The sequence below is a fragment of the Nuphar pumila genome, chromosome 4 (assembly GCF_984573655.1).
Source record: "Nuphar pumila chromosome 4, dmNupPumi1.hap1.1, whole genome shotgun sequence".
Taxonomy (NCBI): Eukaryota; Viridiplantae; Streptophyta; class Magnoliopsida; order Nymphaeales; family Nymphaeaceae; genus Nuphar; species Nuphar pumila.
The window spans coordinates 111161045-111178388 of NC_143252.1; the positions used below are offsets into that span (position 1 = coordinate 111161045).

A 17344-nucleotide genomic window follows, 5' to 3' on the forward strand; every position below is an offset into this window, starting at 1 on the left:
ACGGCCTTCTCTTATGAGTTTCCACTAGTCAGGTTCGAACTCACGAAGTCAGGATTTTCCCTTATTTGAAAACGTTTGGGGGGTCATTTGAAAATGATCTTTTTGTGGTGACGTGTGTTCTCACCATTCAATATCACTAAATCCGGTAATATGGAGAATGACTGGATCTCTCCTCCGATATAAAAAGTGTGGAGCGTCTTCCCGCTCGCGCTAAAACCCTAACCCTCTCTCTCCATCCCATTGCCGAGACCCCGTCGACTCGAGGGATTAGGGTTTTGCAGATCTCTTCGACGCTAGGGTTAGGGTTTCGGGGGCATCTTTTCTGCGGAAGAGAGAGAGAGAGCATGTCGTCCCGTCCGGAGCTTCAGGGCTTCGCCTGAGTTCTTCTATAACGACGCCGAGGCTCGGACGCACACGACTTCTCCCTGCATAATCGAGATCCAGGTATTCTCCCGTTCGCATTTCGATTTTCTTTGTTTTGTTTCATGCAAATCAGTGCCCTTTAGGGCTTTCGTTCCGCTCATCGGATTAGAGGAATACATCTGGTTCTTTTGCTTCGCTTTTCTTGGATTATTTGTTAGGTATCGAGAACGTCACATGATTTATGGAAATCTAGGGGTTTGTGATTATTTTTTTTTGATAATTCAATCGTATTTGAGATTATATTCGCTTCCGCGGTGATGTAGGTTTTAGCAGCCTCAATGCTTATTCTTTTGGGGTTAATAGGTCAAATTTACGATCGTCAGTGCGTGTATTTTTATGTTGTGCTAATTTTGGTGTGAGAATAGTACGATTTATTGGGTTATATGATATTGGTTTTGAATCTTCTAGGGAAGAAATCTGTATCCTTTTCAGGCTCTTCCTCTATTTTGTTATTTTCGTCTAGTTGGCATCTGGTGGATGGAAGTTATGAGAATTATGTTTATTTTAAAGCACGCTAGCTTGCAAGGCAATTTTTTTTTTTTTCGTTTTCAACCATTTGAGCCTCAACAAGCTCATGTCAACGATGCATACCGTGTTGGAACTTATTTATCGCCAAGTTGGTGCCGATTGCGATTTTAATTACTCGACTGAACATGTTTTAAGGTCCTACTTTCAATGGAAAGGATGTTCTGCCAATACGTATGAAGCCTTGATAGATTTCGCGTGTCTCACATTTTTAACAAAGAGAAACAGCCTGGTTTCTGCAATTCAGAAGCCTTTGAGGTAGGGTTAAACTATCTCTTTAGATTTACTATCAGGAAGTGAGATTTTTCCATTTAGGATTAGTGGCAATTGGACGTGACATGCAAGTGGATATAATAGGCAGTGGTTCTCTTTGTTGTTTCTCTGTTCAGTGTAGGATATTCGTGGTTGGGGGCATTTACTGTAGAGCTGTTTGCGTTAATTTGAGGGTGGTAATGAATTATATTCCTTCAAGTACTAATATTATCCTTGAACAAGAAAATGGAATCTTCTTGGGATTTCAAGAAATTATATGCCTTCGGTCTGTTGTTTTGTTTCTGAACATGTTTCTATATTATCTTTCTTGTTTTTTCAGTTCAATTGTGTTAAACTGAGTTGTGATGAATTTCAGCTGCAAGTGGTGGAATACTAAATATTTTTTATGTTTTTTATTTTTTACCTTGGAAAATCTTTGAAAGGCAAAGCTTTCAGAGAGAGCACTGGAGCTTCTTGCATTGCCTGATGATGGAGTCCCGAAGCTTTTGCTTGATATTGGTGAATTATTTCAGTTTCCTTTTTTTTGTTGCGTTTTCTTGAGCATTTCTTTTATCGGAGCAATTGTGAGAGAGAGAGATATAATTCTAAAGTGGCTTCCTGTGATATTCTATAGGGTGTGAATCGGGACTTAGTGGAGAAACTCTGTCTGAGCACAGCCACCGCTGGATTGGCTTGGATATATCACAGTCAATGCTTGGTATTCAGCTATTTGGTTTATATCATGTTCTTTTATGTTGTTACAAGGGTCTAATTTGGTCATGTGGCTGCTTTTTCATTATTCTGGTAGATATTGCACTGGAGCGTGACGTAGAAGGAGATCTCTTGCTTGCAGATGTTGGTCAGGTTGGTGTTAGTTTTCACCGTCCTGTTTCTAGTTGTGTTTTACATACTTATGGGTGATCACAAATGCTCATTCCATGATGTCCAATTGAATGGAATTTATAATTGATGTACCTTGGGGGAATGAAAGATTTGTCGCTTGAGCCACACTTAAAGCATGATCATGCATAAATTTATGCATAATTTTTATATGTTTATGTGCATGATTACGTGTAAAAAATGGTTAAGAATGCTTGTTTGTTAGAAGTCTTATTAAATTCAATCAAATAGTAAATTGAGCAAATTAGTGTCCTTTTTTTGAGTTTTTAAAAAAATTGAATAAGTTTTTAGAAAACATTTTTTTTGAAAAGGGTGTCTTTTGAAAAATTTGAAAACTTTTGGACTATTTTTGAAATTATTTTTAAAAAAATCAGATTAACCCTAATGGTTAATCATGTCAAAGACTCAAAATTATCAATGTCATTATCATTAATAATTTTGTTATTTGATTTAGGTAACAGATCAAATAAGAAGGCATACTTGGATTCTTCCTTAGGTTTTTCAAAATCAAATCCATTTTTATTTTCAAGAAAAGTAACATTTCTAGAGACGTAAAGTTTATCATTTGTTTGATCATAACATCGATAGCTTTTTTGATTTTCGGCATATTAAAGAAAAACATATTTTATAGCTTTAGGAGAGAGTTTGTTATATTTTTCAAGAAGCACAAAACATTTACATCCAAGTACTCTTAGTCTTTTCAAATCGGGAGAAATTTTAAAAAGTTTTTCAATAGGAGATTTGTTTTTAAATGTTTGAGAAGGCATTCTATTTATTAGATATACTGTGGTGAAGGGCGCCTTTGGTCTTTTTTTTTTTTTGATTTTTTTTTTAAATAAGTAGGGTCCTAGTAGTTTCAATAATGTGACGATGCTTTCTTTCGAAAATACTATTTTTTGGGGGGTCCTAGCACAAGATTTTTGATGTACAATACCATGAGTTTTTAGATATATTTGGAATTTATTTAAAAGAAGCTCTCCCTTTGAGTTGGAGTAGAAGACTTTAATATTTGTTTCAGATTGATTTTTTACAAGATTATGAAAGTTTTTAAAACACAAAAAGACTTCGAATTTGAGTTTAAGGAAGTATATCCAAGTGTGTATACTAAAATCATCTATGAATATAACATAATATGAATAACCACCTTTTGACATAACGGGAGCGGGACCCCATACATCCGAATACACTAATTTAAAATTTTCATTAGTAAAGGAGGTCCTAGATCCAAAAAGTATCATTTGCATTTTTCCAAGTATACAATCTTCACATACAAAATCTTTATCTTTACAATTTTTTTTTTCAAAAATTAAAAATGAGATAAGTTGGATATACTTGGGTGTCCTAATCTTTTATGCTAAAAATCTAAATTAATGTCTTTGACATGATTACAAAAAGAGTTTTGGGTAAACATAAGAAATCCATATAGTAAAGATCTCCTCTTCTATGACCTTGCCCAATCAAGTTTCTTAACTGGAGATCCTGCACCCAACAAGCCTTAGATGAGAAGAATACTTTACGCCCATAATCACACATTTGAGAAACTGAAAAAAGATTTAAGTCTAATTTTGGAATAACCCTAACATTTGGAATAAATAAGTTTTTTGAAATATTGTTGATGTTTTCTATACTTTTGACTTTTAAAGAAGTACCATCGGCGGTTGATATACATGAAAAATATGAATTAGTGCAATCAGATAATAGAGACTCATTATGAGTCATGTGAAAGAGGCACCCGAATCTAAAATCTAAGAAGACTTACTTGGAGGAGAAGAGGAGGAGATGGCGACGCCGGATGTAGAAGAAGTGGCTTTAAGAATTTGTGAGACGATCTCTGCTATTTGGGCAATTGTCAAATCACTGAAGTTGCCTCATTTCTTTGATTCTTGAGGTTCTTCACTTATGGCAGCCACTTTCTTGAACTTTAGACAATCCGGTCTTATATGCTCCAGTTCCTTACAATAATGACAAATGATTTTATCTTTGTATCCTCCTTTGTATTCTCTCCCATTATGTCCTTCTCCATTGAATTTTCTTTTAAAGTGAGATGGTTTATATGCTTTTACAAAAATTTTGGGTCTTGATACAATAAGAACCTCATCATTAGACTTTTGCATTTTAAGTCTTGTTTCTTCTTGGCAAATTTGAACAAGGGACTCACTTATAGAAGGAGTCGAAGTCCTATGAAGCAAGGCGCACCTAACTTGCTAAAATTTTGGACGAAGACCATAAAAAAAGATTTTCTCTTTCTACTTGTGATGTTCTCATCTCAATAGCCGAACATTCCCATTTTGGTTCTAACATGGCTAGTTCACCTTAAATAGGAGATAAAATACCATAAAAGTCTTTTACACTTTTATCTCCTTGTTTGGTATTATTTACCTTGTCTTGAAGATAATATAGCCTATCCATATCTTTTTGGATGAAGGTGCTCTTTAGAAAAATCCATGCATCACACGCCCTTTTAAATTTGATTATGTTGGTGGCGATTTTGAACTACATGGTATTCATGAACCATAAGAGAATTTGAGTATTGTTAGCTTCCCAATCCTTCAACTTGTTTTGATATTCTTGCAAAGCTCTCTTTTTCTTATTCGGATAAAGCTTTGACTTGATTTCCTTCTCTTGTCAATTTGAGTTGTGGTTCATTAGTGGTTCTACTAACAAAACCCCATAGCTTTTTACCTTTGATATCATTTTCCATAGCGATTGCCCACGTCAAATAATTATTTCATTTAGCTTGTAGGAGATGACAGAGGCAAAATCTCTTTCTCTCATAATGAAGGTTGAAGAGCACCACCACAAGAAGGATAATCCCAAGATATCTTTCACTACTTCAAGAGCCAAGTTCTGATATCATGTAAAGAAACAAGAGTGCACAAATACAATGCCAACAAAGAGCTACACAAGTGCACAAATATAATATAGTCTCCAATGTACCGATAACATTCTCATAAAAGAGATACACAAAAATGTGAAATCCACAATATCACAAAAGCACAAAGCTCAAAAGAGCATAACCAAAATATATTGTATTAATCTATGTCACATGGGTGCGGGTGCGGGGATGCGGCACTTCCAAAAACCCGGGTGCGGGGTTGCGGCAGGGGCAAAAATGTAAAAAAAATACATATATATATATATATATATATAATTTTGAAGTTTTAACAGTTAACATTGTCATAATATCATTCATCATGCATGCAGTATATTAACCTAAATATCAAATTATCAATCAAATAAGTAAAGCAATTACATAAATCAACCTAAATATCAATCAAATAATTATATTATGAGAGAGGCTCGACCCCTCCCCTGCCGACCCAACAAGAGAGCGAGAGGGGGGCTCGGCCCCTTCCTTGCCGAAAACAGAGGGAGCAGGGGGGGGGGGGGCTCAGCCCCTCCCCTGCCGACCCAACAAGAGAGCGAGAGGTTGGGCTTGGCCCCTCCCCTGCCAAAAACATAGGGAGCAGGGGTGCTTGGCCCTTCCCCTGCCGACCCAACAAGAGAGCGAGAGGGGGGGCTCAGCCCCTCCCCTGCCGAAATCAGAGGGAGCAGGGGGGGCTCGACACCTCCCCTGCCGAAATCAGAGGGAGCAGGGGGGTTCGGCCCCTCCCCTGCCGAACCACCTTTAGAGCGAGAGGGCGCGTGGGGGGGGGGGGGCTCGACCCCTCCCCTGCCGACACAAGCAGAGAGCGAGAGGGACGTACCTACGACGAGGGAGAGGAGGAGCTTAGGAGGTGGCGTCGGAAGGAGAGGGCTCGAGCTGAGCTGCGCGGGAGAGTAGAGTAGAGGAGTGATTTGGGCAAATATTTTTTTTGCCCTAATCACTCCTTTTCATCGGTTTTTTTTAACGTCTGAAATGTGGACGAAAATGACCTTGGGTGCGTTGACCGCACCCAGGGTCGTGTTGACGGCACCCGGTGCCGCACGCACACCCGTGTCGTGTTGATGCGGGTGCGGCACCTGCTTTGCCGAGTCCCTGTTACTTAGGTATTAATACTTCACCAAATGCTATAGAAAATCATGAGAATACAAGGGAAGGTGATGCTCTATTTATAGAGCCTCACATGCTCTAAGGGAGGCAGTCCAACGACTAGTTGGACTGTCCTCCAACAGTCATGTTGACTGTACACATTTAATAAACAAAAAATAAAAAATAAAAAAGACTTTTCAGTCCCCAATGGACTGTACTAAAATATATTTAATGAAATGACCAAAATACCCCGGATATATGTATATTATATATATATATATATATATATATATATATATATATATATATCAGGTATGAATATATACACAGTATTTTAACAGGGTTGGGTTATGCCTTTGCCTAACTCAGACTGATAACCAATCAAACTGGGTCAAGTTTGTCTGAAATTGTTTGCATGGCCTGGTTTGATCAGCTCGAGGCCAAATGGAGAATGCATGTAAACAAGCTCTCTAGGTCCATGTCACAAATATTAGCAATATTTGGAATTACTCAATATGTATAAACCTGTGACAAGTCTTAAATATTTCCTAGTTTGCTGTAATTGTAGCACATTTATAGAAGTTTGTTTTATTTACAATTTCTGTATTATTGTTTAATTATTAGTTTTAAATTTTAGACATGCCCAAGTTCTTCTGATATTCTTATAAATCAAAGATTTTCAGTTCATCATGAATTTTCTCTTTGTTGTGACAACCCCAAAACATCAATCTGTATTTTTGGTCCTGGCCTTGAGATAAGATCAGGGCCTAGCTTGAGCTGAGTAAGATCCAGGTCAGTCTTGAAGGTCATTCTTCCCGTAAGCAGTGATCAGTGATGGGATGGTCCAACTGGACATGGAATCACTTAGCTGCTGTTCAGCATTTTTTTTTCTTTTTGCTTAATCAAACCTGACATGGCTCTGGCCGGGATTTTTCTGCTTCTATTATAGTCCATCCCACATTTTCCAGACATTATGCTTTATGTTGGCATTCCAAGTGGGCAGAAGCATACACTGTTTTTTTCAAGAAAGAAGTACTAGACCCGATGCTACGAACTTGAAAAAATGAGTATCCTCTATGACCATACCATTGCTGTTCTGTACTATTGACTCTTTCAGAGTAATTTTGTATTGATCATAGTATCATTTTGATTTTTACATTGGTCTTTTGTGTGTGAGGTTTATTTGCAATTTGTAGGTTTCAGAATATAATGCTTTTGACATATTATAAATCTGGTCATAATGCATCCATACTTATATTTTTTTTGGTCTGCTATTCGATGTCTACAGGGCTTGGGCTTTCGACCGGGGGTGATTGATGGTGCAATTAGCATCTCAGCAATTCAGGTTTTATTTCTGTGCTTTATGGTTTGAGACTTGAGTGACCACATTCTAATGATCTTTTATTGTGTTTTTCATTTGTTGTTTTGTGGATATTAAGACGAATATTTTAAACTAGGTAATATCTTGTTTATAAGCGCACCCGCAAGAAATTATTACTAGTGCTCAATTGACCAATGTCAGAAAAGCTTTCATATCTGTGCATGTACAATCATGAGATGAATAATTTATTATTTTGGGTTTGTTTGATCATTTTCTTTTCTTTTGGTTTCTCGTTCTCTTAGTGCATTAATATCTCTATAGTCAAAGTCCGCCTAATAGAAAACCATGAACATAGCATGCCTTACTTCTCTCGGAGCATGCCTCTGACTCAAGTGAGTCAATGGTTGGATTAGGTTGGGTTCTTTCACACAATTTATGTTTTTCACAAATCTCGCAATATTTTGAAAATCTTGGGAGAAATTATGGTTTAAAACTTTCGCGCAATTTCTCTCGATATTATCGCGAGATTTTCATAAATCTCGTGATATTATTGTGAGATTTTCATAAATAGTCAATGATTATCAGATCATAAAAGAAATAAGTAGTCCTTGGGATCTCGAAAACATCAGCCCTCACAGCTCCTTCCAGCATCCTGCACTCGCTCCATAAATCACTTATTTCCTAAAAAATATTTTATTTTAAAAGCATTAGACTTTGAAAAGTTTCAGTAAAATTCATGTAGCTAAAATACTGCATTTCACATCTAATCGATATTACAAGAAATTCATGCATTCATGATTCAAGAGAAATATACCCAAGTATGACTTAACAATATCAAGCATTCATAACTGCATTCTAAATAAAATCAAAACATCCAATAATATGTATAATCAATGATCATAAATAAAAGTGTAGTAAAGTAAAGTGAGCAAGTATTTTATGTTTTACTTGATTATCAATGCCCATCAGGTATGCATGAGACCAACACGAAACATACTAGACTGCCCAAATGTTTGTTATGCGATGTATTTTAATTATTTTGAGTAGCTACTAAGTCGTATCCCCCAAAAGCAGAGTCAGAGGCTGTGAGAAGTAAGGCATGCTCCTAGAGAAATCTACCTGATACAATTTTATTATACAGCGGAGTCAATGGTTGGATTAGGTTCGGTTCTTTCTCACCTGATACAATTTTATTGTATGGTTTCATAGGCCATTATGTGATTATGGCTCTAATTGGATGAGACACCATCATATTTACCATATTACTTGGTTTCAGATTTGAGTGAAGTGACGATGACTCAACTAGGATCTAAAACTAAGTAAACATTGAGAGGATGTTGGCCAAGTCGAATTAAGAGTCCACCTTGATTTGGACCATAGTCACCTATATTGTTCAAGGTAATTTTTTGGTGGCGAGGGTGAGGGCTGCACAATGAGTCGAGCTATCTTGGGTTGGCTCGAACTCGTTCGAAAAAATAAATGAGTTGAGTTTGAACAAGGGCTCAGGCTTAGTCCACATAAATGAGCTGAGCTTGAACAGTTAATCGGGCTTGGATAAGAAGGATAAGAACAATAAGCCCAATTAAGCTCGCTCACATGGTCACATAAAGATATTATATTTCATGTATGTATATATTTTGTCCATTTGCAAACACATAAAGAAGTCTTACCTTGATGGGTAAGACATTGGTCACTTTTGGAAGTGGTGTTGGTTCGAATAGCACCATTCTTCTATTGATTATGAAGTATAAGGGCTTTTTATGCGGATTTCAAAAACTTTAAACTAAAGGTGTTCAGCTCAAGGTCGACTCAAGCCGATCATGGACAAAGGTCGTGCAAGCTCGGCTGAGCTTGAACAGCCATTTTTTCTTAATGAGCCAAGCCCAGCCAGCCCAAGCTTGACTTGAACCTGGCCTGTGTTCCGCCCTACCAAGGGTTTTTCTTGGAGAGATTATCAAAAAATGGGTTTTCTTGATAAAATCTTGTGAGTTCAAAAAAAAATAAAATATAAAAATAATTAAAAAAGATAAGAAAATAATAGGTTTTGTGTCAATATTTTTTTTGCAAAAATGTAAGGAAATAAGTTTAGAAAGTATTTAACATACAAAAGAAACAAAAAACTACAAAAATTGGCTTAAAATATATATAATAATAATAATAAGGATTTTTTTTCAAAAAATATAGCGTAAATATTGTTATAAAATCACAATATTTTTATATATGGTGATATTTTGAAAATATCATGATATGTTTTTATGTCATTGGCTTACTTGATTTTGTTGATATTATCACGATATTTTCAAAATATTGACGATATCAGTGAGACTGATCCGAACTGTTGGCACTAAAGAAATAGTTAAGAATGGGGTGCTAAATGGGGTTGAGATGGTCCAAGCTAGAGTCAACCTTGGACTGGGTACCCCAACTCTAGACAAAATTCTGATCAAGGGGAAGCATCATTAATAGGCATGGCACTACTAAAAACGGCAAAAATGGTCTGCACATTCTCCCATGCCCAGCTCGGTTACTTATGTCAAATAGGTCAATCCATGGGTTGGTTGGGCTCAGGTTAAAATTTTGAACCTGTGATGGTATTACCTGCTTGACCCAGCCGAAGTACCTGGAGCTCACTATGTTCAATGAGCTGGTGTCATGATTCTTGCAATGAATTGTGAAAAGTAAAGAGAAGACAATGCACATAGACGCCACAAGGCTCACAAGTAGGGTTCTACACACCACCAGTGCTCACCGTTTCTGGTTTTCAAAAGGTGTTGAAATGATCTGTCAGCCCTTTAGCTACTGTGAGGTTGAACCAAGCAGATCAGTGGAAGTTATTCTGTTGGTAGGGTTCTACTACTGCAATTTGAACATTGCCTTTGATGATTCCTGTTAAGATAGTAATTGATTATGTTGAATAGTGTTAGATATATCAAATGTTGTTAAAAACACGTCTCAAGGCGCAAAAAGAGAGCCTTGCCTTGAGGCGAGGCCCTTTGTGCCTCCAGGCTGCACATGTGCAGCGCAAAAGGCAAATGGTGTCCCTCAGGCTGAGGTGCATGCCTCAAATTCATTGGGTCAAAGCCCCCGTTTGACCCAAATCCAACTTATAAAAAAAATAAAAGGGGATGCCTGATGGTTAGGGCACTCCCCTCTCTCTCTCTCTCGCTAAAAGAAGAAGAAGAGGAGGTATGTAAACCCCGCTCTCCTCTCTTTCTCCTCTCTTCTTCTCCTTCTTTCGTTTTTCTTTATTTCTTCTTCCATTCTTCTTCCGTTCATCTGCTTCTTCTTCCACTCTTCTTTTTCGTGTTCCCTCCTTCCCTCCTCCCTTTTCTTCTTCAGTTCTTCTTCCATTCTCCTTCTCCGTCTCCGTCTCTGTCTCCGTCTCCTTCTTTTGTTTCTTCCGTTCTTCTTTTCCGCTTCTTTCGTTCTTCTTCTTCCATCATTTTTTTCTTCCCTCTTTATTTTCTTCTGTCCCTTATTCTTTTTCTTCTTCAAAATGACTGGATGTTTTTTGCAATTAATTGACTGTATAAAAATTATATATGCAAATTTTGTTAGTTTGCTTATATAAAAACCATACATGTGATTGTTTCTTTCAGTTTGTATAATTATTTGCAAATATGCATGTGACTGTGTATGTACATGTAATTGACTCTTAGATCATGGAAATTAAAAAATTTGTTAAATGAAAATGTTTGTTTTTTTCGTTTGTGAGACTAAGATTAGATATGGATTATTATGTGTGATTTTAGTAGTTTGATAGAGCTAATTTTTCAAACAAGCATGCATGAAAAATTAGCTTAATGTCTGTTTAGAACTTTAGATGAATTTGTGTGCATTATATGATGATGTTGAGGAATTTGATTGTTAGTGATTTTGGTAAATTTTCATTGAATGCTCATATTTTACATTTTAGATACTTACATAGATCAAGTTGTTGCGTTAAGATTACTCTTACATTTTATTCTCGTACTTTTCAATATTTATTTGAGATTTTCTATTTTTTATTGGTTGTTGCTTCAACAATAAAGCATTTTTTTTATTTATTTGTATTTTTAGATAATTTTTAAGTGTTTTTTAAAAAAAGTTCTATGTGTAGGCCTTGCTTTGGTTTTTGGTGGAGCGCCTTGCTACGCTTCAACTCTTTTCACAACATTGGATGTATCATTTGATGATCAGATTTACCTCAACTGAATGAATGTAGTTTTTACCTCTATATACAAGCTTTTGTGCTGTGAGTGTTTGGCCCATTGATAAACTAGCATAAACTGTTTGTTTTGGTGTAGGCAAGAATTGTTCGCAGCATGCACTTCTTCTTGTACTCTTCTGTTCTTTTGCTGAAGTTCTTTCTTTAAATTTAATAAGAAGGGCCTCCCTTCACATATTGGTTATTAATAATGATGGTGCCAAATAATCAGATTACTCTCCAAGGATATCCTAAGAGGACAGGACACATCTAAGTCCCTACCTTTGGTAATAAAGGCAATTGCTGCTTCTTTGGAAGTTTGGGAAAATTTTACCATTATTAGGACATTCGATTTCACAGCAGCTTGTATATACGACATACTAAAATCCTGCAATTTTCATCTTGAAGGACATATTCTCACTCACACGTAGTAGCTAGATGACATGATTGTCAGGTTTTTTACTTGCTATCTCTTATGGGGTTTGTTTATCCTCATCACATCACAGCTTCCAGGCTGATGTAGCAGCTATTCTGCCGTTACTTTTCAAAGACATATTTTAGTTCCTTCATGGATATTTGGTGACAGACATTTGTGAGCTAGTTTTATCATGCTGTTTTGAAAGACAGAAAAGGAACCCTGCGTGTACCTTCACTTTATTCTTTTTCACCTATTCCTATGATTTAGTGGTGGTTCGAAACTCAGTAATTCAGGACCTATGTCTCATGGATACGGATGCAGGAGCGGGACACGACGCAGATACACTTTGGTATGATATGATAATTTTTTAAAAATTAGGACATAGGGATACAGCGGTACACATATATGTGTATGTGTATAAAATAACAATTCTAAATCATTGTAATTAGGAAGATTAAATAATGAAACTAAATTGGAATTGAAATGTAATGTAATTGATGACAAATAAAAAAAAGAACTCAAGTGATTACTAAATAAGTAAATAAGATTATAAAAGAAAATAGATAAAGTTAATGACACAATGTTGACTGTGTGAAACAAGTTTGACTATGTTCATGAAGTGTCGTGTCTGACACATGATACACATGCTGAGTGAAGTGTTCATGTGACATAGTTCAGGACACAAATCAGGATCCATTTTTGTTGTTTAGTTAGGTTCAAATTGTTGAGATTTAGGCTTTAAGCTACTGAAAAACATTACCTCCATACTATTTGACCAGTCTATGTCATTACTGCAAGGAACTTGTTTGTGTGTAGTTTAATTCACAATCATCTTGTGCCTTCATTGAATTCTTATATGGGTTCTACAGGTTTTATGTCTCAATCAACTTCTGTTTGCTTGACATCAGAGCTGCATCTATGCTGTCTTAGTGGTTTAGCTTATCGATATGTAAACTAACAGTAGTCACATGGTTGCTTGGGTATACTTGTTTGTGTGCGTCTTACTAATCTCTATCACTTAGCTATTTTTCCGATGGCTTCATTTAGAGCTCCTGGATTTTTTGTTTTAGTGACCATGCCATTCTTATCATGATGTCAATGCAACTTCTGATGGTATTAATGTCCCGATAAAGGAATGCCTATTATGTCTTGTTCCTTCTATGTCCTGAATTTTGCAGTTTTTGGTTTTTCATATACCAAATATGTCAGCCATCTAAGTTGTGCCTATGTTGTTGTGATCTGAACAGTGGTTATGTAATGCTGACAAAACTGCAAATGAACCAAGGGTGAGATTGAAGTGCATCTCCATGATGATGGCTTGTTTATTGCATTCATAATTTCCTTTTTGATTGATGGTAATAATCATGTGTGCTGACTGTGGCTTGGGTTTCTGTAGGGCATTTTTTAGTTCACTGTATAGATGCCTGGCACGTGGAGCAAGAGCACTATTACAACTTTATCCTGAAAACCAGGCTCAACTTGAGATGATCACTGACGCGGCAATGCGTGCAGGTTTTGGAGGTGGCCTTGTTGTTGTTTATCCACATAGGTATATGCTTGTGTATGGGGGTCAGCTGGTTTCTACACATCATATGCATAGGTCTTCTTGATGAATCATAGTAATTGACATTTAGACATTTTACTTGCTGGTTCAATGTAAATTGTGCTTTTATCTTATTAAACCCAGAGTTACCTGAAGCGCCTATACCATAGGGGAAGCGCTCTTCCCCGATACGTGTTTCGGAAGTGCGAAACGTCGCGCATTCGAAATGCGCGGGGAATCACACTTCCCTTTTTTGGGAAACGTGCTCCCCATTTATGGGAAGCGTGCTTCCCCCTCGCTTCTCTCTTTTTTTTTCATTTTTTTCATTATTTATTTATTTATTATTATTTTTCTTCTTTTTTCGCTTTCCCCTCACTTCCTAGGTTGCTTCCGGTTTGCTTCCTAGGTCGCTTCCGAGATGGTTCGTGAGTCGCTTCTAAGTCGTCCCATGCTTCCCGTATCGCTTCCCGCCTGCTTCCTCGACTGACAACCATGATTAAACCATTATTTCATCATCCTTTTACTGTGCGCTTTGACAAGTAAGGATTTTCCTTGATTCTATGTTTGTTCTTTCATGGTGTGGCAACATAATTAAAGTTCATATTCATGTAGCGGCAAGTGCACTTTGTTATGTAGCTTTTTCTTATGGCATACTATTTGTGGCTGACATCATTGTGCACTATGTTTATTTGGTTAGATCTTTCTTAGGATGCTGTTTCTGTGCTAATAAAAACTATGGGGTTGTGCCTGTAAACACAAATCTTGTGGAACTTGTGCCATTAGATGTCATAAGATTTTCGAAAACTGTGTCAAAGAAGAAAACTTGCAACTAAGGACATGAGGGGGTCATAAATTTCATTTTTTTTTCAAACTCTGATCCTTGAAATGCAACTAATGAGGTGAACTATAATGATAGAGTTGGAGGTAGGAATCTAGTGATGTCTAGGTTTTCTGTGGCTGCTATCTGTAACTCAGGAGCATGCCTTTTTGTGATCTACTGTTTCAGTGAATTGTGTCCTGTAATGGTGTTCTAGTGATTCTTGTGTACACTATCTGTGCATAAATGCCCACGGATGAACAACACTTATTTGTCCACCTTTACTGTACATGAGTTCATTTAAATAGATTCTTTGATCCTAATTATTTACTACACTGGCTTGTGGTCCTTGTCATAAGATTGTTTATATCCTTGGTCGAAATGGCGCCCCTAGCGACATTCATTTGCATCTTATGGCACTTGCAATTTGCTCGTATCATAATTTTGGTCCAGTAAAGTATCAGCAGCTGTTTACGTGAACATTGTTGTTTCATGCAGTGGTCGTGCAAAAAAGTACTTTCTTTGCCTCATTTGTATTCCACCATCTATAGACACAAGTCTTCCAAAGGCTAAAGGTGAAGATGGAGAGAGTTGCAATGAAGAGGATAACAGCGACGAAGATGAGGGAACTGTAATTGTTGGAACCTACTTTTTGTGCATACTGTAGCCTCTTTGTTCATGAACAAGGATTTACGCACTTTCACCCAGAAATGCTGGACATTTCAGTGGCAAAGTTCGGTGACTGTTAGCAATGTTCTCAGTAAATTGTTTTGCTAAGTATCCCTAGATAACAACAATTATATGCATGAAAGATAGATGTTCATGTTATTTATATAACTGCAGCAACTTATTACTTTAATTATGGCCGTTTATGTAGGTCCAGTTAACATGCACACTTGTGTTTGATTGTTTTAAATAGTTCACTTGTATCAGAGTTCAAGTATCAGGTATTTTGAAAGATTTTGCTACTTTGGAAGAAAAATCCTGGTAATATTGCAATATTGTGATCAATGATATTTTCATGCACTGCAATATCTTCATGCTTGATTTTGTTGTATTTGTTCTTTGATTTAAATGCTACTCCTACCCTTATGAGTTACGTGTTGCAAATTTCACACGGTATTGTGAGAAAATCTGCTGTGTCAGTTTGGCTATTCTAGCAACGGGACTAGTAATTTGTGATAAGGTTTGGTATTGTTGGTCTGCATGGATGTCTGTGGCTTTGAAGTTAATCCATTGATCATTTGTTCTTTGTCTTTTGATAATATGCCTCCTATATTGTTCATTAAGGGCGTTTGAATAGTGGGACGCACCCAAGCAGAGACTGACCAGTCCCTGCCTGGGTGCAGTCCTGCGTTTGATATGCAGGGAACCAACTGGTTAGGCGGGAACCGGTTGGTTCCCACTGCTTGATAATTAAGGGAGGGCGAGTCACACCATCGCCACCTGGAGCCACCTGAGTGTGTCCAGGTGGCATTTGTCCAGTGAGTCAAACTCAGCCTAAGGGAATATTTTTTTGTTACAGGTATGTGTTGCAGATAAGCACAGGCCATGGAAGCAGAAAATAACAAAGAAGGGAAAAGGACGTGAGTGGCTGTTGAGAAAGAAAGAGCAAATGAGAAGAAAGGGACACACTGTGCCTCCTGACACAAAATAAACTGGGCGCAAAAGGAAAACTCGTTTTTGAACCAAATTCCATTTGTCTGCATTTCTATTATCCAAAGAATCGATCATGTAAGCTCTTACTGATGATCACCATTCTAATAGTCATATTTTTTTTCTTTTCCCTTTTGCGGGGTTTCACGTGTCAGAGTTTATTGTTCCAGTAGATTTACCTTCATGATCAGGAAAGTGAAAAGTTATTTGGATTATAACTTATAAATAAATAATTTAATGAGCTAAGTTCTGTTGGATGAAAACTCGGTTTTGCATTAGTGAATTTTTCTATTGGTGTGACTTGCAGTTTTTTTTGTTCGATATTGATTCCATGACTAAAGAGGAAAAGCAGATTAGATAATGCCTGGATCTGTGTTGAACTTGACGTGACCTTATCTTTAAGAGGAAGTTACTATTCATAATTTACTTTTAGATATTTCCGAAACCTACAAATTTTTTCAAAAAATCTGCTTTATTATTGCTATTGTTATTGTTATTATTATTATTTTTTATGATGAGGAATCTTCGCCAAGAAGTGGGTCACTTAAATCTGTGGCCCAGCTTTCCCAAGATAGCGGTCAGCTAACCACTGTTCTGGCCCCCAAGTACTTGGCCCAGAGCACTGGATCTGCTCTTTTTTTTTAAATGCTCAAGGGTTTGGCTGGGCAAAAGGAGTTCGGCTCAACTCATCCCTTATGTCATCCTCCATCTTCATCCCCATCTTAAGATGCAGGTTGTTTTGATCAAATCTGACCTTATAGATGGATTCAGCATGGTCGATTTAATAAGAATTGACCTTTGAATCATTTTTTTTTTCAATGAAAAAATATGATTTTTTAAATCACAAAATTATGTATTTTGTCTACTGTTTTTTTGAAACGGCAAGAAATCTTGCATACAAGTCGGATTTTAGTGATTTAAAAGTCGATCCTTTACTAAATGAATGATGTAGATCACATCTATAGACTCCCATTTGATGAAAACAACTTGCATTAATGAAATCCCGAGGGGTCTAAAGATAGGGATGACATGAGGATGAGTGAAAGCGATTTTGCGAAAAAGTGCTTGGGATTATGAGGTGCATGGCACCGGAGAAGTTGGGAACATTGGCTATTTTTCCCGGTAAACGAAGAAAATAGTTGTAATCTCAATAGATACTGCTATTTTGTCCGGGGGAGGTTTCTCCGTTTACTAAATAAATAAAAAAACTGAAAATTTTCATAATCTAGTAAGCTGTTTCCAGTTTTGGGTTTGCTTCGTAGTTTGTTCTTGCATGATGAATCCTTTGTTTTTGTGACTTCGGTTGATTCCTTGGTAAATATATTTTAGT

The 17344-nt window shown here is 36.9% G+C and overlaps 1 pseudogene across 1 annotated transcript; it reads left to right on the forward strand.

Annotated features, from left to right (window-relative positions):
* Positions 1–344: 344 nt before the first annotated feature.
* LOC149840575 (18S rRNA (guanine-N(7))-methyltransferase RID2-like) lies at positions 345–16257 on the forward strand (annotated as a pseudogene). Its single transcript, XR_016431567.1, has 9 exons — positions 345–444; positions 1644–1719; positions 1835–1918; positions 2009–2064; positions 7362–7418; positions 13246–13295; positions 13395–13547; positions 14857–14989; positions 15884–16257. The product of XR_016431567.1 is annotated as an 18S rRNA (guanine-N(7))-methyltransferase RID2-like (transcript).
* Positions 16258–17344: the final 1087 nt, after the last annotated feature.